This window comes from Silene latifolia, chromosome 11 (genome assembly GCF_048544455.1).
Source record: "Silene latifolia isolate original U9 population chromosome 11, ASM4854445v1, whole genome shotgun sequence".
NCBI lineage: Eukaryota > Viridiplantae > Streptophyta > Magnoliopsida > Caryophyllales > Caryophyllaceae > Silene > Silene latifolia.
The window spans coordinates 42914778-42937886 of NC_133536.1; the positions used below are offsets into that span (position 1 = coordinate 42914778).

The following is a 23109-nucleotide window of genomic DNA, read 5'->3' on the forward strand; positions in this document are numbered from 1 at the left end:
CGTGACTTTGACGTGGCTGTGACGGATGCTGGCCTGGACGATTGGCAGCATCTGATTCGGAGGGTGAGCCTCTAATTTGCATAATTTTCGTGTAAGAACACATTTGGTTGAACTTATTCAATTATTAATAACTTCTTTTTATGAAAATGCAGATTGCGCCGTCTCGGTTTGTGGCGTTGTGGAGGGTGGCCAACTGGCTGCGAGCTACTGCCGTCGAGGCACTTGTCGGCGGTCGAGGTCGTCAGGTATGAACCTTGTGCCTATTTCATTTTTTTTTTTTAGTTTTGATTTTCCAACTTTTCTTGTAATTGCTTGAAATGATTGACATGAGCCAATTTTGTCGTTTTGCAGAGGGACCGCGAGCTGGAGCGAGAGTTGGCTCAGTCTCGGGAGGAGACAGCTCGCTTGTTGAGGGAGCTCGAGGTTCGGGACGCCGAGATTGCTGCTCTTGCGGGAAGAGTTGCGGAGCTGGAGGGCGACCAGCAGTAGTTTTGTTTAGTTTTTGTTTGTTTGTTGGCCGTATTTTGCACATTTGTACATTTTGGACCTTCATTTTGAACATTTTAGACTTTCTTTGGGGCGAGAGCCCCCAGTTTGTTGTATATTTCCCTTTTTTGCTGTATATAAGATGGCCTGAGTGCCTTTGCTACTGGGTTGTGTTGCTTGTATCTGCAGGTTAGCTTTGAAACAGGTTTGGTGGATGACGCTTTACGTCGTCATGCTGCCGAAATTTACATAGAAATCACGTAGAACATACATTTGTATATACACATGGCCTGAATTAGCGCAAAATGAATGACTCAAAAGCACGCAAAAATGCAAAAATTTTGCCGGAAAAGACCGGACGGTAAGGAGGGTTACCCCTAAAAAAATAAAAAAATAGAAACCTATAAGTTTAGAAATGGAATGAAAAAAAGAATAAAAGAAATATAAATAAAATATATAAATTTTGAAACGAATTAAATTAGTATGAAACCTATTTCCTAAAATGAATTATAATGAAAATTATTTGCTAAAATGAAACTGTGCAAGCGTGGTAAAATGGCGAAAATGTCGATGTCGTCTCGAAATGCGTGCCCGCGGAATTAGGAAACACGAAATATGGTAATTTCCACGTATTTGCCAAAATAATAACCCGTAGAAATAGGAAATTATTCGTCACGGAATTAGGAAAGATCCAACGCGGAAAATCACAGAAATTAAGCTGAGGAAGAGGCGCAGCATGAGCTGCGTCCCTTTGAAGAGGCGCAGCAGGTGCTGCGCCTGTTCCCAGGTGGTTCTGTTCTGGCAGATTTTTGGAAACAGAAATTAGTATAAATAGAGACGTCGATAGAGCTTTTATTCACATAATTCTTCCGTCTCTTCTTCGTCTTATTACACAAAATTCTCAAAATAATCCCTCATCATGAATACTTTGGAGATTCGCTTAAAAGAATGGACCAACGAATTTTCCAACATGGAGAAATATGATATGGGCGCCTATAATCTTGGATCATTGTTGAGTTTGAAGCTTATCAAGGTTGTCAAACCATTCTTGGATGCTTGTCTTGATTATTGGGACCCGAATTACCATGTTTTTGCGTTTCCTGGAGGCGATATTTGCCCATTTCCTGAAGAAATTGCTGCGATTGGTGGGTGGGACCCTGAACACTTGCCTGCCATTCCTTCTACTTCACAAGGGTATAAAATCAAATTTAGAGACTTGCTTGGGTTGACTAGACTCGAGGTGGACCGTGTAGTGACCTCGAAGGGAGTGCGAATGTTGGACTTCATTGACCGATTCATTAACAGGGCCGACCCCACCGTTTCTTATGTTGCTAGGCGAAGGGCCTTTGAATTTTGCTTGCTGCATGTATATGTCTTCCAAGGGCATGTTGATGAAGACTTGAGAGGTGATCCCCGTCTTCTGGGCCTTGTTGAGCAAATGGAGCTGCGTAGGAGCCCAGCTTGTTTATGTCTAGGAGAGATCCTTTTGGGCTTGGATAATAGGAAAGCCAACCGCGACCTACCGTATTTGGGAAGTCCCGTCATTCTGCAGGTAAAAGAACATTTCCTTCTCTTCTCTTTTTCTTTTTTTTTCGTTTTTTCTTCTTTTTGTTTTTTTTTCTTTCTTTTCGTTTTTTCTTTTTTTGATGTCTAATACACGCTTTTGGTAGGTTTGGCTTATGGGGTGGCTTCGATTGATCGAGCCCCCAGTTCATGTTCCTTCTTATCATGCTCGTTCAATTGCAATGAGGACCAGGCTTTACATGGTAGACTTCACCCGGGTCTGCAATTATTGGGAGAACAAACTGAAGAGTGATGATGGCCCTTTGATTAGGTGGATTGTACCGTGGTGGCACCTCAAATCACACGGAGTGTCTTCTTTGGATCCTACTCGATCCGTGCGCATTCCCGGCTTGGAATTTATGGTATGCATCTTCCGGAAAGGTCGATGAGACAGGTTGGACTAAAACAGGCGATCCCGGCTCGATACCGTCCCCAGATCGCCGTGGCACTTACTACAGAGAGCCAAAGGGAGTGGGCCATTAAATGGGCCCAAAGAAACGTATGGTTCTTGAACTCTTCTGCTAATGCCTTATGGGTGTCGGATTCTTATCTGCGATGGAGGAAGGCTACTACTCCTGAAGAGCGCGAGAGATTGAGGAAGCGCGTGCCTGTTAACTGCAAGGTGCGCGAGGTGGAAAAGGAGAAAGAGAAGCATTTGACTGAGGGAGAGGAAGAAGTCGGGTTTCGAGTTGTTCATCCTTCGAAGAAACCGAAGACCTCTCCTGTCGTGGACAAAGTGATTGACAAGAATGGGAAGTATAGACCTCGAGAAAGACCGTTGGTGATTAGGTCCGAAGTGACGCAAGAGCGTCCGGCTCGAGGTCGTGACAAGAAATATGATAAGAATGACACGGGCAAAGGGAAGATGGAAGAATAGCCCGAGTCTTTGCTATTATTTATTATTATTTTAATTGTTGTAATAAAAAGGTGGGTTTTTTAGAATCCTAGCCTATTTTTATTTTTATTATGTAGCGTACTATTATTAGAAAAAAGAATGAAATAAAAAGGTTAAATGGTTATGAAACCGTTGCGATTTTCTATTTATTATTCTTGTCGAATTCCAAATGCAATGCAAATGTCCTTCTATTTACATTTTAAAATGCTGTGTTGTATCCTGTGAAGGATTGCCTACGTATTCATTTAGAAAATGAAATCAAACTCTTGCGCGTAGTTCGAGTAAATGTAAAAGAATAATTGTTCTAAGAAAGAGCTTGTAATGAAGTTAGAAAATAAGCATGAGCTTTTGCTTACTCTGAAGGTGCAGTTTAGTTTATTTGATGATATGAGGATGATAAATTTGTCAAAATGCAAGTGCAAAGTGACATTAGCTTATTTCAGCTTGGCCAGGGGCCGTTTATTTAGTGCCACAAGAGCGACACGTGAGGTTACGCGAGGCACGTTTTGTTCCTATTCTAGGCATAGTACCATTTTAGTTGGTCAAGGTTCGTCGGGTTGGAAAACTCATTCCCATCTAGGTCTGTGATTCTAACCGCACCCCCTGGAAGTATGGACTTGACTAAAAATGGTCCGGCCTAATTAGGTTTGAATTTTCCTCGTGGGTCGACAGGTAAAAGAGCTCTAACCGATTTGAGTACTAAGTCTCCTTCCTTGATGTTTCTTGGCTTAACCCTTTTGTTAAAAGCTCGTTTGATACGTGCTTGATATGTTTGGACATTATGCAAGGCGCGTAGCCTACGTTCATCCAGGAGGATGAGTTCTTCATATCTATCTCTCTTCCAATCGGCTTCTGGGATTTGACTTTCGAGTAAAATACGCAAGGATGGTATCTCTAGATCGACTGGTTGTACAGCTTCCATGCCGTAGGTCAAATAGAAAGGAGTAGCCCCAGTGGGCGTCCTAACAGATGTACGATATCCCCACAAAGCAAAGGGTATCTTGCTTGGCCAATCTCGATAGTTGTCAATCATTTTCTTGAGAATTGTGACAACGTTTTTGTTTGCCGCCATTAGTCTGTGGTCTATAGGGCGAAGAGTGGTGATGCCTAATTTTATACTTGGCTAACAGCTGCTCAGTCTCAGCTTGGAAATGTGATCCATTATCACTAATGATCTCATGTGGGCAACCATATCGACAGATGTTGTTTTGTATGAACTTTGCCACATTTTTGGCCGTGAGACTAGTGTAGGAAGCCGCTTCCACCCATTTGGTGAAATAGTCGATTGCCACTAGGATGAAATAGTGACCTCCTGTTCCGGCTGGGGTTATCTTCCCGATTATGTCAATTCCCCAGGCAGAAAATGGCCAAGGAGATGTCATCGTATAGAGCAATGAAGGAGGGACGTGTTGTACATTCCCGAAGATTTGGCAATTGTGGCAATGTCTCACGTATTTGATGCAATCGGATTCCATTGTGGACCAATAATACCCCAAACGTGTGATTTTCTTTGCCATCATGGGTCCACTCATGTGAGGACCGCATTCTCCATTTTGGACTTCTTCCATCACTTTTTGTGCCTGTGAATGATCAAGGCAACGCAGGATTACACCAAGAGGTGTTCTTTTGTATAACTCTCCTTGCATGAGAACGTATTAGGAAGCTAGTAGGCGTATAGCACGTTGTCCCCTCTTGTCCATATCCGGTGGATAGGTACCGTTGAGCTTGAAATTTAGGATTTCTTGGAACCAGGGTTCCTGTGAAATTTCCTCTTCGTCGGTGATTTGGTGGACATAAGCTGACTCTGACCGTCGTTCGATGTACAAAGGCATTTCCACCATGTCATCTGGCATATTAATCAACGATGCGAGTTTTACAAGAGCATCTGCAAATTGATTTTCTTCCCGAGGTAGGTGTAGATATGTCACGTGATCAAAGAATTGGGCGACTTGGTCTATTCTAGCGAATATATGGTGCTAAGCTTTCGCTTCGAATTTTCCAAGATCCCGTAACTTGGTTGATGATCAGGGATGATCCCCGTGTACTCGGAGGTTTTTTAATGCCTAAGCTCACTGCCGCTTGTACTCCAATGAGACAAGCTTCGTATTCTGCAGCGTTATTTGTCACCTCGAAGTCGAGTTTGACAGCGATTGGTATATGCTCACCTTTAGGAGAAATGAGCAACACTCCTATTCTAAATCCTCTTAATTTTGATGCTCCATCAAAGTAAAGGTCCCAGGAGTCTACATCAGTTTGGAGTATATCCTCGTCTAGAAATAACCAAGTATCTATTGTTTGTGCGTCATTGATGGGATTTTCTGCGAAGAATTCGGCGATGGCGCGACCTTTTATAACTTTCAGAGGCACGTATTTGAGGTCGAATTCTGAGAGCATTAAAGTCCATCTTGCTAGGCGTCCGTTGAGGACGGGTTTTTCGAAGAGGTATTTGAGTGGATCCATTTTGGAGTATATTTTGACGGAGTAGCTAAGCATGTAATGGCGTAGCTTCTTCGTTGCCCACACAAGAGCGAGGCATGTCTTTTCAAGTTGTGAGTATTTACACTCGTACTCCAAGAACTTCTTACTAAGGTAGTAGATAGCCCTTTCTTCACTTCCTACAGTTTGAGCTAGCATGGCACCCATGGCTATTTCGGTTACTGTGAGATATAAACCAAGAGGTTGATCTTGTTGAGGTGGCATGAGCACTGGTGGTTTAGCCAATATCTCTTTGATTCGGACAAATGCCTTTTGACAATCGTCATCCCACATGGTGTGGTCTGTTTTCTTGAGCTTCTTGAAGATAGGCTCGCAAATCATGGTGAGTTTCGATATGAATCGACTTATATATTGCACTTTCCCTAGGAATCCTCTAACTTCTTTTTCTGTTTGAGGTTGTGGCATTTCAATTAGAGCCTTGATCTTGGAAGGGTCTATCTCTATACCTCGTTGACTAACAACGTATCCCATGAGTTTGTCAGACGTTACTCCGAATGTGCATTTCTGAGGATTGAGCCTCATGTTGTACTTTCATAGTCTTGCGAAAAATTTGCGAAGGTTCGCAATATGCCCCTCTCTATCCTTGGACTTGACAATCATGTCTTCTACGTATACCTCAACTTCTTTGTGCATTATGTCATGTAAGAGTGTAGTTGCGGTGCATTGATATGTAGCTCCGGCGTTGATCAACCCAAACGGCATGACCGTATAGCAATACGTTCCCCATTGAGTGACAAAGGCGGTCTTATGCATGTCTTCTATGGCCATTTTGATTTGGTTATAGCCCGCATATCCATCCATGAAGGATAGTAATGCGTGGTCTGCAGTATTGTCCACCAGTATGTCGATGTGTGGTAGAGGGAAGTCATCTTTAGGACTTGCTTTGTTTATGTCCCTAAAATCAACACAAACACGGATTCTCCCATCCTTTTTGGGTATAGGTACTATGTTGGCTACCCAGTCAGAATACTCGGAAACTTCGATGAACCCGGCTTTGAATTGCTTATCAACTTCCTCCTTAATCTTGAGAGCCCATTCCGTTCTCATTCGTCGAAGCTTCTATTTTACAGGTTTGAAACCTGGCTTAATTGGGATTCTATGTTCGGCGATATCCCTGTCGATCCCTGGCATGTCTTTGTAGGACCAAGCGAAAACGTCTTTGAACTCGTTTAGGAGGTTTATGAAATCGGCCCTTTCGGTAGAGCTCAAGGTAGTCCCTATCCTAAGTTCTTGGGGTTCTAGTTTGGTTCCTACATTGATGGGTTCGGTGTCCTCTATTACTGGTCCCTCTTCCCCTTCCTGTAGTATTTCTTTGGCTACGTAGGGAGGTATTTCGATTGAGTCTGGGTCTTGGTCATCCTCAGTATCATCGTAAACAGGATTGCACTCAAGATAACACAAAGAGTAAGCAGAACCTGATTTATTCATATTAAAGTTTGAGAAAAGTTGAAACAAAGAAGCCATCTGATCTGTGGTCAGTGGCGGCAAAGAGACAGTGGTTGGGACATTTTACGAACTACTGTTACTACTCGAGGCTAAGCTAGGAGAAACAAAGGGAGTGGGGATGACGACAGGAGGTGACTCCTTAGTGACTTCTCTAGACTCCGACTCTAACTCCGACTCCGACTCGAACTCATCGTCTTCTGGTTCTCCTTTGAACATCTATCCTTCTCCAGTGGTGAGCTTGAAGAGTCTTCCTTGATTCTTGGTCCACTTGATTGATTTTCTCTATCCTTTCTGCTGACTCGCGTTAGTTTCTGTGATTAACGCAGTAGGGTTGAAGTGATCGTCTTGAAGTATCATGGTAATGATCTCATCCTGCGCGGCTCTAAGGAATCGATCCTCTCCAAATAGTAGATTCATGGTGATGTTTGGAGAGATGGTGGAGTAATTCCCTTCATTTTCTATTGCATGAACTTCATCTTCAACTGGGGAGATGAGATGTGAGCAATCTATGGTAGATTCTTCACTTGTGATCACTAGAATCCCAAGAGGGTTCTGAGTGTTGTTGGGTTTACCTCCCGGCGGAATTGGTAGTCGACCATCTTCAATCATGTCTTGAAGCACATTTTTCAATTTGTAGCATTTTTCTGTGTCATGCCCCTTGTCCCTATGGTACTCACAGTACGAGTTGCTAGTGGAGCCGTATGAACGACTTGTTGAGCCTTGATATCCTCGACCTACCGTTTTGGACAAGAGCCCTTTACGGATGTCATCTTCTATCCTGGTTCCTAGTACGGTTAAGTCCTTGAAAGTCTTGATGTTTTGGTATCTCAAATGACTGGCATAGATAGGTTTGAGATTATCCACGAACTTCTCCACACGGGTAGCCTCATCCGGGCGTTCAACTAGTTGGGTACTAGTCTTCCTCCACCTACTTAGGAAGTCGGCGAATCCTTCTTTGTCATTTTGGGTAAGAACCTCTAGAGTGCGCATGTTAAGTTGGATCTCAGCATTATACGTGTATTGCTTAACAATTTCGATCGCGGCATCTTCCCAAGTAGCGATCTTCTTGTGTTCTAAAGAGTAGAACCACTGTTTTGGGATGGTGTCAAGAGATGAAGGAAAGATCCTTAAGAACATCTCGGGTTTGATGCCTTTGATAGACATGTAATCCTTGAAGGCACGGATGTGGTTCAAAGGGTTTTCATGCCCCTTGAATTTTGGGATATCTGTCATATTGAAGTTGGTTGGCAATTTGGAGTTGACGGCCTCATACTTGCGATTATTCTCCCTATAAATGTCATCCCCTTTAAGGTACATCAGTTGCTCCTCTAAGTATTGGAGTCTTTTCTCAGCTACAGTTAGTCCTATGGGAGGATTTTCGTCCTTGGATTCACTCGCGAAGTCACCTACTACTTCACTTTCGTGAGGAGGCAATCTCCCCTCTACGGCGTAGATCCGACCCTCGATGGTGTCAAGGCGATCATACACTTGGTCTTGAGTAACTTGGATTTGGGCTAGCGCGGCTAGGATTCGATCATTACCATCTTGAAGTTGGTTGAGGTTCGTGTCGCTGGTTCCAGGCATCTTGAAAACTGGATAAAAGATCGATGACGAATCAAAACACGATCGACCATTCTAACACACTTGCTAAAAGAATAAATGTTTTGACTCGTGAAGTGGGTGTGTGCCACTTGTGTTGAGTGAGCTTTGAAGAAAGGAAAAAGTGAGGTTTTGAAATGGGCTTGTGGCCCGAATTTTGACTCGACAAACGGACAGAGTTTCGACTGGGTTTTGCGCTAATCAAATGGCCTTTTCGAATTTTTTTTTTTAAAAAAGGGTTTTGATTTTTGAAAAAAACGTCATGGTTTCATTTAGAAATGGTGATCACGTAAGGTACAAACATTTATACAAGCATTATAACGGGATGCTGAGTGCTTTTAAAAGGTTTTTGGTTTAAAGGGTGGGTTGCCATACCGAACCATCAAACCCGAAGTCTGTGAAGAGGCTCGTACCAAACAAGAGTAAGGCCGATTCCTAGTCCATTTCCTCAAGTAGTGAAAGCCCTTGATACAAACAAGAGTAAGCATCATGGTATGGATGACGTCAATCGATATCCATCCTTAGGCCCAAATAAGAATTAGGACCGTTTAGACGGGACGATTGGTCGAATGGGTTGGGTTGGGCCTAGGAAGGCCGAATAAACGGTCTAGGAAGACCGAGTTATGAAAACCGACAATTGTCTTGTACAAACTATTCCCTAACCTTGTTCAAGTTTCACCCTTTTGGCTACACGTAAGTGTATTATCCCCAGCGGAGTCGCCATACTATGGACAGCGGGGGCCCACGGGGGCGCTTGGGAGGAAGAGAACAAGCGTTTGCATTTCTGTGGAGTCGCCACCAATTTTTATGGGAAATTGGAACCGTTCGAATACCTCGTGCCATGTCAAGACACAAAGTAGAGACATGAACACCAAGCAATCGTTACCCTTAGCATTATATGTCTAGAATGACTCTCGTGGATGCCAATGAACACGGATGTTCACAGAGATCTGGAGTAAGGGGTGAGGGTACGTATTAGGAAGCTCTTTTGATCGAACACCTAATCCCGCCCGCCTCGATAGCGGCCTCTACTAATGATTAGGGACATCATGTATACTCGATATATCGTCGATTATATGCATGCAATGCAACATCCAAGTTTTAATCCTAGCATGTGAAGATTAGACTAAGTCGGTTGACACGTAATTTAACATACAATTAATGTCGAAGTAGGATTTAATGCTCAATTATATGTGAAGGCATACAAATGATACAAAATACAAGGAATAAAATTACAATAAAGAGAATTGCAATAATTACAACGGATTAAGCGATTTATGTCGAAAATACCTTCAAAACGAATAATTTGGGAAAAAGAATAAAAGAATTAACGAACAGAAATTAGGGCGATAATACGGATAATAGTTAATTAATACATAAGCTAATTAAACTAGGTCAAGCAACAACGGAGTTCACAGACAGAACTCAACCTGGAACAGGCGCAGAAAGACTGCGCCCTCTGGAAGAGGCGCAGCAGGCGCTGCGTCTGTTCCAAGGGTGAGTTCTGGCTGTGAAGCCGGAACTGCAAATCGTTAATATTAATTGGTGATTTTAAGGATTGATTACGATATTTACTCGGATGAAAGTGATTATCAGGTTATTTACATGTTATTGATAGTCATAAAAGCAACAAAACATGGATGAGACGGATGCAAACGGATTATTTACATGGAAGAATGATTGATTAGTGACATGGGTGAACTAATTAGGCTAAACATGATGAATTAATGACAAATTAACGATGAATAATACAATAAACAGATGGAAAATATATCAAAGATCGAATTCCAGAAACTCAATATGAACAAATCGAATTTCTACAACCCGGATTGAATTTAATGACGAAAACCCGCAAATATTGGATTATTAGAGATTTAAGTCGGATTTAACGATGAATAAAACGTGTTAATGATGATGAATAATATACATGTGAAATTAATATGCTATTATGTCAAATAATTAACGGAAACAAACGAAAACAAATAAGAAAAGAACGAATTACGAGAAGGAAAGAAGAAAAAGAAGCGAGAATCACGGCCCTCACGAAGAGGCGCAGCAGGAAATGCGCTTCTTCGAAGAGGCGCAGCAGTTGCTGCGTCCTTTCTCGACGGTTTGTCTTCTGGAAATCCGTAAAAAAAGGGTTTAAAGCACGGTTTAAGAAATCGGTTTTAAAAGGTATTTTCGACATAGACCTTACAATAATGATACAAAAAGTAAAGGACAATAATAAAAGAGAGATTTACACCCTCAGACTTACATGTTTGACGAAACGAGAAAGACTAAGTTATCGATTAGCGATGCTCGACTCGAAGTATAATGCAAATATGAAAGTTCCCTCGTTAGAGGAAAACGATTAGATTAATTAAGTTGATTGATTGTGGAGTTGGTCAAATTGGTCGGTCATGCAAACGAGGCTGGTACTCAGAAGGATCCGAGCTTACGTGGTCGAATGTTCAAGCACGTAGACGCCAAAAAGTAAGAACAAAGGTCTAGAATGCAAAGGGAGAAGAGAAGGGCGGACACTCGCGTGAGAAATATGAGGAACGAAGGCTCCTATTTATACTAATCACGTGAAGGAATTAGGGTTTCGGAGAGTCTTTGGAAGTAAATCTCGGAAAGATATGAAAAAGATACGAAAATCACGCAGAAAAGGACCTGGGAAGAGGCGCAGCAGCCACTGCATCTCTTGGAAGAGGCGCAGCAGCCACTGCATCTGTTCCCAAGTGGTTTCCTCCTGCGGAAGAAAGATTTCCGTGTTTAAGTTATGGAATAAAGGGATAATTCGGTTTTCCTTAATATTTTGTATGAATATTACGGGAAATTGTTTACCAAAGAATAAAAGATTGTGAAATATTTATAAAATATGGAATACAAATATCCGGAACATTCCAGAACATTCTGACTCGGGATTTAACGGTGATCAGAAAATGAAGACGGTTTTAGGCCCGGACTCCAAATGTACTCTAATTAATGTCAAAACGACCGTATCGGCACGTAGATGACAACTAAGAGGTAAATGTTAATGTTTGAGCAATCACTTGACGATAAACTTACGAACTGTCACAAATCGTTCCGCGTAGCAAACATGCGGCCCAATCATCACCGGGTGGTTTGCGAGAGGTTCCGAAATGAGGTATCTACAGAAATGCAAGTTCTCAGTCCAGAAAAGCTTTGTACACTGATCATACAGGAGATTAGAGCAAGAATCAGGAGTAGGGACTTAAAGCTTTTGAAACATGATGATGTTGAATGGTTACATAGCATGAACCTATTGTAATTATCCTATATGACTCTTGTACTATGATATCCATTTATTAATATATTCTTACATTTTACCAAAAAAAAAATAGTAATATTAAACAACATAAATTCAAATTTTTATATAAAAAATGGCCTTAAATGATTAAAGTTATAATCGTAAAGTATTAAAGTTACAGTCATAGACTAAAGTTACACTCATACAATACTAAAGTTACACTCAAAAAATAAGTGGCTGAGATTAGGACTTAGGAACTCAACCAAAATCATGACTCATTAACTCCTATATATATATATATATATATATATATATATATATATATATATATATATATATATATATATAGAGAGAGAGAGAGAGAGATTTAGGATCCGGTGAGAACGAACACTCGGTGAGAACGACCTACAACCATAGGATTTTAAAACAATTGTACGGCTGATATTATCGACCGAAACAAATAAAAACTAAAACACGATGACGTTACTCAACTTTTCCCTTCTCTCTCTACCTTTCCCTTCTCTCACTACCTCTCAGAAAAACCCGATAAATCCAGAAAAACCCCGCCATTCTTAGTAAACAACGCCACAAAGTCAACGAAATTGATCTTAATTGATACATATTGTTCTAAGACATTGATGTACGTTGATTAAATTTTCAAATTTTCTCACATAATTGATGTATGCACATGGCAATTTGTACTGATTTGATTTTTTTTATAGGGATTTAATGGAGATGGAAAGTTCTAGTGATTTAATTGTTCCGACTGATGCAATTGTTCTAACTGATAGTAATGCTATCGAATAAACATCTTCTAATTTAGGTATGTGTATACTTTAATTTGTTCATACATTATGAATTCAAGGTGTCTTTTTATCGCCTTCTAGTTTTTTTGTATTTTAGCCGTTTTCTGATTTACATGTGTTTCAATTGTTTTCAGATTCTTGTTAGTACAATCGTTTTGGGCGTTGTTAGTGCAATGAAATCATGTATTGTCGTGTTTTTGTATTTGATTAGTATATCTAGTGAGATAAGCGTTGCGTATCAGTTCTAAAGAAAATTTGACGAAAAATAATCACTGTTGTTTTTCATATTTGATTAGCGTATCTAGTAATATAATTGATGCGTATCAGTTTTCAGAAAAATTGGACGATGATTAGGCGCTGTTGTTTTCGTATTTGATTAGTGTATCAAGTAATATAATTAGTGCATATAAGTTTTCAGAAAATTCGATGATTCATGTATTAATATATTGTACGTATACCTTCTGTTAGTTGTGGACACACTAATAATTGCCCATCTCAAAGGAAAGGATACGGTCTGTGCACATAATATGAAGCCTGTTGTGGGTATGAGTTTCGATAAATTGGAGAAGGGAATACAATTCTACAAAACCTATGCTGCTAATTCTGGTTTTAAAATGAGATTGTCAACATAAAGAATGATAAATGGTGTGGTGGTTTTAAAATGAAATTGTCTAACACAATTCTACAAATATTTCATTTGGTTGGTGATCTTAATTATATGGTTGATGAGTTTGTTTATCAGTTTCAGAGTTTTTGTCATTCTTAGGAGAGAAATGGTAGGCAGTAGTGCAAATGGGGTGTTGCATGCTACAATGAGTTGGTTGGTTTGGGTCCGTAGGAAAAAGGGTCATGGTTGCTTGGTTAATTTGTTTGTTCAGAAGAGCTTTCTGATATTGACATGGTTACTCCAAAATCTGGTACTCCTATTAAGCTAGCAGTCTAACAAAGAAGGTATTAACTCATTCCTGTGTTCACAATGTCTCACCAACTGTACCTTTTATGTGTGAACTAAACTTAATGCTTGATACATTGAAACTAAGCCATTTACATTTGTTACTTTGGTTACAGGAAGAGGAGATTAGGGATCAAGCTGCAAAACTTGAGCATGCGGAGCAGCGTATGTCTACTTTAAGTTTCCAGATGAAGGTATTATATTAAATTAATTTAGCATTAGGAAAGACATCCATATATTCTTTAGGTACTCGTCTAATCGGTGGTGAACTTCTGTAAGTGAAGTGCTATTTATGGCTCATCTGTTTACTTATAACACGGGCCTAAGTCTTCTACTAACCTCTCTCCCTCATGATAGTCTAACCATTGTCCTAATGAACTCTGCATGCTCTGGGCATCCCTCACTGCCTTTCTCCGATCACTCTACTCCCCCTCCTACTTCCAAACCTCACCCATCTTGTAGAACCAAACTGCTTGTCCCTGTTTTATTTATCAATCTTTGCCCTTCTCTCCTCTCGTTTACCTAACCTCCTCCGGCCCTTTTTCTGGCTATCGTGCTCCACCTACCTTGCATCAGATTTGGGAAAAAAAGTGAACATGTGAAAAAGACTATCCACTTTAGTGGATTTATGGGTTAAACATCTACCGAGACGGATGGACATGTATTTAAAATGTTTATCGTCTATATAGAGGGTAGAAAGGAAGTGACTCAAATTTTCTATCACTTTCTTCTATATCGTCTATATAGAGGGTAGAAAGGAAGTGACTCAAAGTGGTGTGGGATAGAGGTGCTGATGACGGCGGGGGTCTTGCCGGCAGTAACGGCGATTTTATGGGTGGGTAGTGATTTAGGGTTAGGGTGGGGTGATTGTTGGATTTGTGTTTTTTTAATCATTCCCTTGCATGATCAAAACCAAACAACTATATTATTCAAAGAGCAATCTATTCCTTTTCTCGTTTGTTCCTTTCTAGGTTCCTTTCCCTTCCCCTTTTTTTTGCAAACCAATTTCCAAAATCTGGTACTCCTACCAAGACCCTAATTTGAGAAAAGTTCTCTATTAGTCTGTAAATAGGACAATCATTCATATTTTCTTCTTCGCAAAGACTGTTATACAAAAAATAATTACAAAAATGGATCCTATTTTCCCTATCTATGAATCCTATTTTCCCGAGTTAGGGCTAAGTTGAAAAGTAAAACTGATCAGAAGATTGCTTCATTGAGGCAGTTTAATCAGGTTTGATTTCAGTTTCATCCGATTGAGTTCGTTCGATTTTGTGTTGGTTTTATTAGGTTGATATGTTAGCTAACACTAATTTCACTACTTAGGCTTTTAGTTGTTCTATGTTAATTTCGATTCGGATTTGCATTGTTAGTGTACAGATGTGATATTTCATTGTTGATGTTCTGCTTTAGTAGTCTTCTTTGAGACAGTGAGTGTACGATAGTTTGATGATATGGCTGATCATCAGATTTTAAATTGAATTCGTTAAAGTGTGTGTCTTGTTAATGGTTATATATGCGGCAATATGGTTGATATTTAATGGTATAACATGTTTTGACTAGCAAAAGGTTTCACCTGTCAGTAGTTACCGATCTAATTAATTGTAATGTTTACGTGTTTCAGGCTTGGAGGCACATATAGGAAGATTACTTGCACAATTTTTTTCGGAAGCAAAAGTCGTATTTACACAGATCATTATTGTAACTGATACTCTCATCATCAGTGTCATTTTGTTAGCCGCCGGAAGCAAAATTTTTTCGCCAACAACTCCGGCGCGCGAACCTCCCTGATGCCGGCGCAACTCTATGGAATCCATTCAACATTTCGATCCTCAAATTTTCGAACTTCAGATCTCGATTTTCCGGCAAAATATATGGCATATGAGAGGTCAACAAGGCAGATAAGGATGCAAGGCTTCTCATCATATTCGACAAAGGTTGGTGGAGTTTCTTGCGGTGCGTCGATGGTGCAAGGTGGGTGAAGATGCTGGTGAAGCATGGTGTTTTATGTGGTCGGGGTGACGGTCGGTGATGTCAATGGTGGTTGGTGGTGTTAATCAGGGATATGTCGTGTTGGTGGGTTGGTATTGTCTTGGTAGTTGTCGTGATTTCATTTTAGAAATTAATATTTGTATTTGGGGTTTTTCTGGAAATAATTATGTTTTGTAATTTACAGTTATTTTTAATTTTATGTATCTAGATCTCTGGTGATGGTGAATCATCCGGCATCGATGGTGCAAGATCAGGTGTGCGTAGTGGACTAGTGGTGGAACAGTGGCGGTATTTTGTTGATTGAATTTTTATCTAATTAGGGTTTTGTAATTTGGGGTTTTTTTAATTGGATTTTAGATTTTGTAATTGAGGATTGTCTTTTGTGTATCTAGATCACATTTTAGTGTATCTGCATCGTCATAAAGTGTGTATAGAATTTATGTAAATAACGTACGTATAAATGTATAATATTGTATAGTGTATCTGGATTTACCCAAAAAAAAAGCGTATCTGACATGTATTTTAATGTATCTAGTAGCTGTAAAAAAAAAGAAAAAAATGTATCCGTATTGTTATAAAGTGTATCTAGAATTCTTGAAACAAGCGTACCTAGGAGTGTCTAAAGTGTATCCACGATTTGGTAAAAAGAAAAAAAAAACGTATCTGACATGTATTTTAATGTATCTAGTAGCTGTAAAAAAACGGAAAAAAAAAAAGGATTGTATTATTATAAAGTGTATCTAGAATTCTTGAAAAAAGCGTACCTAGGAGTGTCTAGTGTATCTAAGATTTGGTAAAAAAAAAAGAAAAGTGTATCTACATTTTTAAAATGTGTATATAGAATTTTGGTAAAAAGTGTACCTACTTTAGTTAAAAGTGTATATGAGATTTGGTAAAAAAAAAAAAAAAAAAAAAAAAAAAAAAGTGTATCTACATTCTTAAAATGCGTATATAGAATTTTGGTAAAAAGTGTACCTACTTTAGTTAAAAGTGTATATGAGATTTGGAAAAAAAAAAAAAAAAGTGTATTTACATTCTTAAAATGCGTATATAGAATTTTGGTAAAAAGTGTACCTACTTTAGTTAAAAGTGTATATGAGATTTGAAAAAAAAAAAAAAAAAAAAAAAGTGTATCTACATTAATAGGTCTTGGTATAGACGGGTGGGGCGAACAGATGGGTAAAGACCTTTAATAAAATGGGTAGGGGGACAAGGTGGGCACCCCCATGTGCTTCCCACTTTATGGCAAATGGGTATTTTGTGAGAGGAAATGGTATCCGTCTATACGTATAGACGGATAGTGTCCGTCTATAATGAGAATTTGTGTATCTACATTCTTAAAATGCGTATATAGAATTTTGGTAAAAAGTGTACCTATTTTAGTTAAAAGTGTATATGAGATTTGGAAAAAAAAAAAAAGTGTATCTACGTTCTTAAAATGCGTATATAGAATTTTGGTAAAAAGTGTACCTACTTTAGTTAAAAGTGTATATGAGATTTGCTAAAAAAAAAAAAAACAAAAAAAGTGCACCTTTTATATGTATTCTAATGTATCTAGTCGTTCTCACCGTTCTCACCGAATGGTCGTTCTCACCGGATCTCACCTATATATATATATATATATATATATATATATATATATATATATATATATATATATATATATATATATATATATATATATATATATATTTGAGTTCTAATGAGTCCACCTAAATAGGTGAGTCCCTAAGTCCTTATCTTAGCCATTGATCTTGTAAGATTGATGGTTGAGATTTGAAACTTCAAAGCAATATTTGAAATGAAACTTTAATGTTTTATAAGTAAAACTTTAATCAGTAAATGTAACTTTTATTCTTTATGTTTGTTACTTTAATTTTTTAAAGTTATTTTCTAATTAAAAATAAAAAAATTATGTATTTTTGAGTATAACTTTGATATTTTACTAGTGAAACTTTAATAATTAAAAGTATAACTTTAATTTTTTTAGAACATTTTTAATATAAAATTTTGAATTTATGAAATAATATAAATGTGAATAATGTTTATTTGATTTAATAGTTTTTTTTACTATAACTTTAAAGTTATACGAGTGTAACTTTAATGATTAAAAGTGAAACTTTAATTTTTTTTAGGACATTTTTTATAAATAATGTGATTTATTAATTTTATGTAAATATTGTTATTTTATGAATATAACTCTAATGTTTTACGATTGCAACTTTAGTCATAATTTTTGAAACTTTTTATTTTTAGGATTGTAACTTTATGTTAATTTGAATTTACGTAATTTAAGTCCTTGGCGAATATATTTGGTCCATATCAGAGCGTAACTTTTGTTCATATAAGCGTAACTTTAATTCTTTAAAGATGAAACTTTAGTCTTAACCATGGCCACCACCTGCTTTGTCACCTCACATGACCCACTAGGCCACTACTACCTTCACCAACCACCAGCAACACCCACCAAGACCCCTGCAACCACCACCACAAATCTGGAAAAACAAAGGAAAAGCCCACCACGCTACCACGCCACCACCACCACCACCACCACAAATCTGAAAACAAATGACCTACCACCAAGAACAACAAACACCCCTTTACTCAGATTTGAAAAAAAAAAGAAAAAGAAAAACGAGAAAGGAGCCACGACCGCCGCCACCAATATCAATAACCGCGGCCACCAACACACCAAACACCACGGCCACCAATAGCAACAACCACCAATAAAAAAAATAAAAAACTGATCAACCGACAACAAAAAAAGAGGAGGATAGGAAGTGGCGGGCAGTGGAGGGCGAGAAAAGGAGAGGAAGCAGGCGGCGGTGGTGTGTGGGATAGTGGTGACGAGGCGGATCTGGTGTGGAGGGAGTTTTCGTGGTGGTGTTGAATTGGCGAGGGAGGGAATGTGGAGTGTACAGAGGTAGAAGAGTACTGGTGGCCGACGGAGGCAGAATAAAGGCGGGAGAAGAGAAAGGCAGAGGGCGGCGGGAGGAGAGGCGGCGGTGGTGGCAGCGTCAGGTTGAGTGCAACAATAGGAAGAGGAGATAAGAGAGATTTAGAGAGAGAAGTGAGATTGAGGAGGCAAGTGAGTGAATGAATAGAATTAGGGTTTCTTGTGTTATATATAGGTCATTTATTTTCAGAATTAATCTTAGCCATTGATTTGTTATAATCTAATGGCTAAGATTAGGACTCATGGACTCACCTAAAGAAGGTGGACTCATTTGATCCTAATTCTATGTATATATATATATATATATATATAGTATGCTCATACATCTTACTTTCAATACATAATTAAAAAGTAAATCCCATATTACAATTTTTTTTTAATATTCTATTTCCATATTATCTTCCTCCTCTTCACTTTTCTCGTCTTCATTTGAGCTTACACCATCGAACCCATTGCCTCGTCAAATGTTTTTGACTATGTTATTTCACACTTTGGGAGTATTTAACGAGACAATAGATAATTTGGTGTTTTTTTTTTGTTTTTTTTATAAAGTATAATGTTTAGAGTAAATAATTAATGTCTTGTTTTTTTATTCAATTTTAATAAAAGTGGTACGAGAATTATCCTATGTAACTCTCTTATCCCATGTATTTTTATAAAATGTGATCACTTTTTGGCTAATAATGACTACTTTTAGGTAAATAGTAATTATCCTATGTTATTGGTCACTAGTTAAGAAAAAATGGTTGCACAAGGGAATTTGTGAAAATCGTAACTTTTTTAAAACTCGTCAATACTATAAAACGGGTATGAGTTTATAGTTAACTTAGCTTAATTTTTCTGAACTTAATTTTGATGAACTTTACTTATTTTTGCTGAACTTTTCTGAACTTATTTTTACTGAACTTTTCTGAACTTAACTTATTTTTGTTGAACTTAACATAACTTATTTTTTCTGAACTTAACTTATTTTTGTTGAAATTTTCTGAACTTAACTTATTTTTGCTGAACTTAACTTAAATTAAGTAAAGAAAAGTCCAAAAGAACAGTGCCTTAGTACATATATCAAAAAGGAATAAATCGTCACCATATAAAGATCATCCGGCTCTCAAGACGAATTACAACTGATTGGCCCAATCCAAACGAAACGAGTAATGGCCCATCCTAAGACACGACCCAAACTAATCTCAGACATAAAGCCAGTAGCCCACTTAGTGTCGCATACATAACTCTAACAACAATTTTCCTATAGGACCGTCCTATAGCATAAAACTGACCCAATAGGAGAATAGTCCAAACTTATCATTAGATTATATTTGTATTTTAATTTTATTTTAATAACTCGATATCTTATGAGTAATACAGACACATTTAAATAAGTAAGTTATCAATATAAAATATTAGGTTATCAAAATAAAATATTATTTTACTAATTTATTAAATAATTTATTGGGTTTTTTTGTAATTGGACTCGTCTTACACATAAAGTGGTCTTATATAACAATTTGTGTAACTCTAATTAGGCTCCGTTTGGCATAACACTTCAGGTACCTTATTTGACTAAAATAGCTTATTTGACCAAAATTTCAGCTACCTAACTTTTTTTTATAAGTGCTTGGCAAGTAGCTTATTTGGTCAAATAAGCTACCTGAAATGAAATGTTACCTAAAGTAGCATTTGGGATTTCAGCTACCTGAAATAAATTATCTTTCATTTATTACCCCTTCAATCTATAATATTAAATAATTATCATATCTTTTTACGTCATTTTACCAAAAATCAGCTACAGTTTCAGCTAGCTTGCCAAACATTTTTGTTATAATCAGTAACCTTATCAGATCCTACTTTTCAGTTACCTTTTCAGGTTTTAGTTAGTTTTTCATGTTTCAGGTAGCTTTTTAGGTTCCAGCTAATTTTACCAAACAGAGCCTTAGACAACAAAATAATGATAATTAATCAAATTCGACTGATAAAATAATATCTAGCTAGTTATTAAAAATGATACTTCCTTGTGTTCTCAATAACTTCCCCTATTTCCTTTTGTGGATTGTTCGGGTCATCTTCCCGATTTTCCATTTTGGATCTTTTACATGGTCCAAATTTAATTGTATTTGGGTCAGTGTGTTTGTGTACTTCACATTCACTTCCTTAATTCTTAAGCCAAAAGAAAGTGATTAAGAATATGAGGGAGTATTTAAAAACGTAAAGTTTTTCAAAAAAAAATAAATAAATAAATAATGGGTCCAACGTAAAACAAACATGTCTGGACATGACTGATTCACCTTCTTTAGGCTTGACAAAACTGACCTGATCCGAATGACCCGCCCTGAATAATCCAACCCGCACCCGAGTGGAAGACCCAAATTTGACCCTAGACTCGAATTGACCCAAGTCCCGAACTAATCAACCCCACTCAAATGTTTATTATCACATACTAATCATTATCTTCAAATAACATACTCGACCCTGTCCGAATTCTTGCAAACTTGAATTAGCCTGACCCAAACTCTTTCCGGTTCATTCGTTTGTCAGGAAACACGTCTAAACCTAGGCTCGGAGTTCAGGTCTAGAAGTGGTTGTACTATTCCGGGTCCGAGCCTTGGTTTGGACGTGAAGCACCCATATTTGACCTAGGTTTGAGCGTGATTTTAGAAGCAGGATCCATGTGTTGATTTTTTTACTAGAATCTATTTTAATTTGGTAAATTTAATTCCTAGTATTTAGAAAATTTACGAAATTAATAAAAAGTGAAAATGAAAAATTTATTAATATTATCGATATTAATTAGTTTGGGACTCGGGGAACCTTCTACTCCTCCACAATCAGTTGATGTGGGTTGTCTTTTTTCGTGACTCCATTGCTTCTGCTAGGCTTCATGCTCCTGTTGTGGACTCACATGGTAGGAGTATGAAGTTCGTTTATAAGCGCAAGGTAGAAGTTGGTTTTAATTATTATAGTCGTACCAAGCTTAAGCGCTCAAATAGATCAAAGTTCTTGGATCTAGCCGTTGATGATGGCTTAGAACCTGTACCAACAGACCTTCTGCTAGGTTTTTTGGATATTCCGCCTTTCTTTTATGAGGGCCCTTGGCTTCCAAGTTCTTCGCTTTCAGTTTCACGCCCAAATGTGAAGCGTTGTCTTTGCCCTTTTGAATTCACTGTCTTGGATTGTCTTGCGGTTAAAAGACCACGGCTTGAGCAAGACTTACCTCTTAGTTTGTTTGAAGACTCCCAACTAACGCGTTCTTCTTCTCCTTGTTCCAGAGATGAAGACTTCTACCCTGTTTTAGATGTGCTGGCGGACCTTAATTCGCCACCCATCTACCAATAAAGATCTTTTGCTGGAATTGTAAGGGGATAGGTGCAACGGATGATCCTACAATTCCTTTCCTACTTAGAAGCATCCATCAATATCATCCGTCGATTTTGTTTTTACAAGAAACAATGACTACTGTAGCTTCTGCATCCTCTAAAATTCCTCACCTGGGCCTGCCAAATTTGTGTGGTGTCGACTTAGCTGGACGTAGAGGTGGAAATCGGGTCAGTCGGGCCAGATTTGGGTCGGGTCAAGCCAGGTCGGGTCATATCGGGTTCGGGTCATATCGGGCCAGCCACCCCTTTCGGGTCGGATCGGGTCGTGTTCGGGTCATTATCGGGTCGGGTCATTTCGGGTCAAATGATGTGTCCGGTCGGGTCGGGTTTGGGTCGGGTCATTATCAGGTCCGGTTACTTTACCACATTACTTCAATTTTTTACCATTAAATTTAGTTTTTAAGCATTATTTGGCTTAAGTACTTCATTATTAAGTGAAACATAACAATCTAATTGCAAAATCACTTTCTTTTTTATCAATATTAAGCTAAATAATTGTCGGTTCATCAATTTAATCGGGTCGGGTCAATATCGGGTCGGGTCTGGGTTGGGTTCGGGTCACTAATCATCGGGTCAATTCGGGTTACGGGTCATCATCGGGTCGGGTCGGTTTCGGGTCACTGATCATCGAGTCATGTCGGGTTACAGGTCATCATCGGGTCGGGTCGATTTCGGTTTCGGGTTGCAATATTCTCGGGTCGGTTCGGGTCGGGTTAGCTCGGGTTTGGGTCGGGTCATTCGGGTCGGGTCAGACTTTTCGGCTCTAGCTGGACGTAGTGGCGGCCTGCTTTTGAGGTGGGACGATTCGATTGTACTTACTACTCTTTGCTTATAACCACACTACATCTTATATAATATTACCTATACTGTACCACCTTATAAAAATTATGTAATGTACGTCCTGTTTATATATGGGGAACCACGGTTAGAGTATCGACTGACTTTGTGGAATCATATCACAACCTTGGTTTTTGCTCTCTCTCCTTTGATGTTGATTGGTGATTTTAACCAAGTTGAGTTGTACTCTGACAAGCTTGGGGGTACCAGTTCCATTCGGGGACAACGTGACTTCACCGCATAGAAGCTTGACAACGGTCTGATGGATGTTCCTTTATTTGGCCCTCGTTTTACTTGGATGAATAGCCAATTCAATACCAACATTATCATGGTACGACTTGATCGCGCCTACGCCAATCAGGACTGATTTCAACTCTTCCCTTCTGTTTCTGTTACCCACCTTCCCATTCTTGTCTCAGACCACGCTCCTATAATCCTTTGGCTGTTCCCAAAT

General features: G+C 38.6%; 1 long non-coding RNA gene across 2 annotated transcripts; it reads left to right on the plus strand.

Moving 5' to 3' along the window:
* Positions 1 to 12214: 12214 nt before the first annotated feature.
* LOC141611564 (uncharacterized) lies at positions 12215 to 15878 on the plus strand. 2 transcript variants are annotated; one of them, XR_012528647.1, is made up of 5 exons: positions 12223 to 12381; positions 12464 to 12564; positions 13290 to 13498; positions 13616 to 13693; positions 15124 to 15878. It is a non-coding gene; the product is annotated as an uncharacterized LOC141611564 (long non-coding RNA). The 2 variants fall into 2 exon arrangements; XR_012528646.1 differs by lacking the exon at positions 13290 to 13498 and having other exon boundaries at positions 12215 to 12381.
* Positions 15879 to 23109: the final 7231 nt, after the last annotated feature.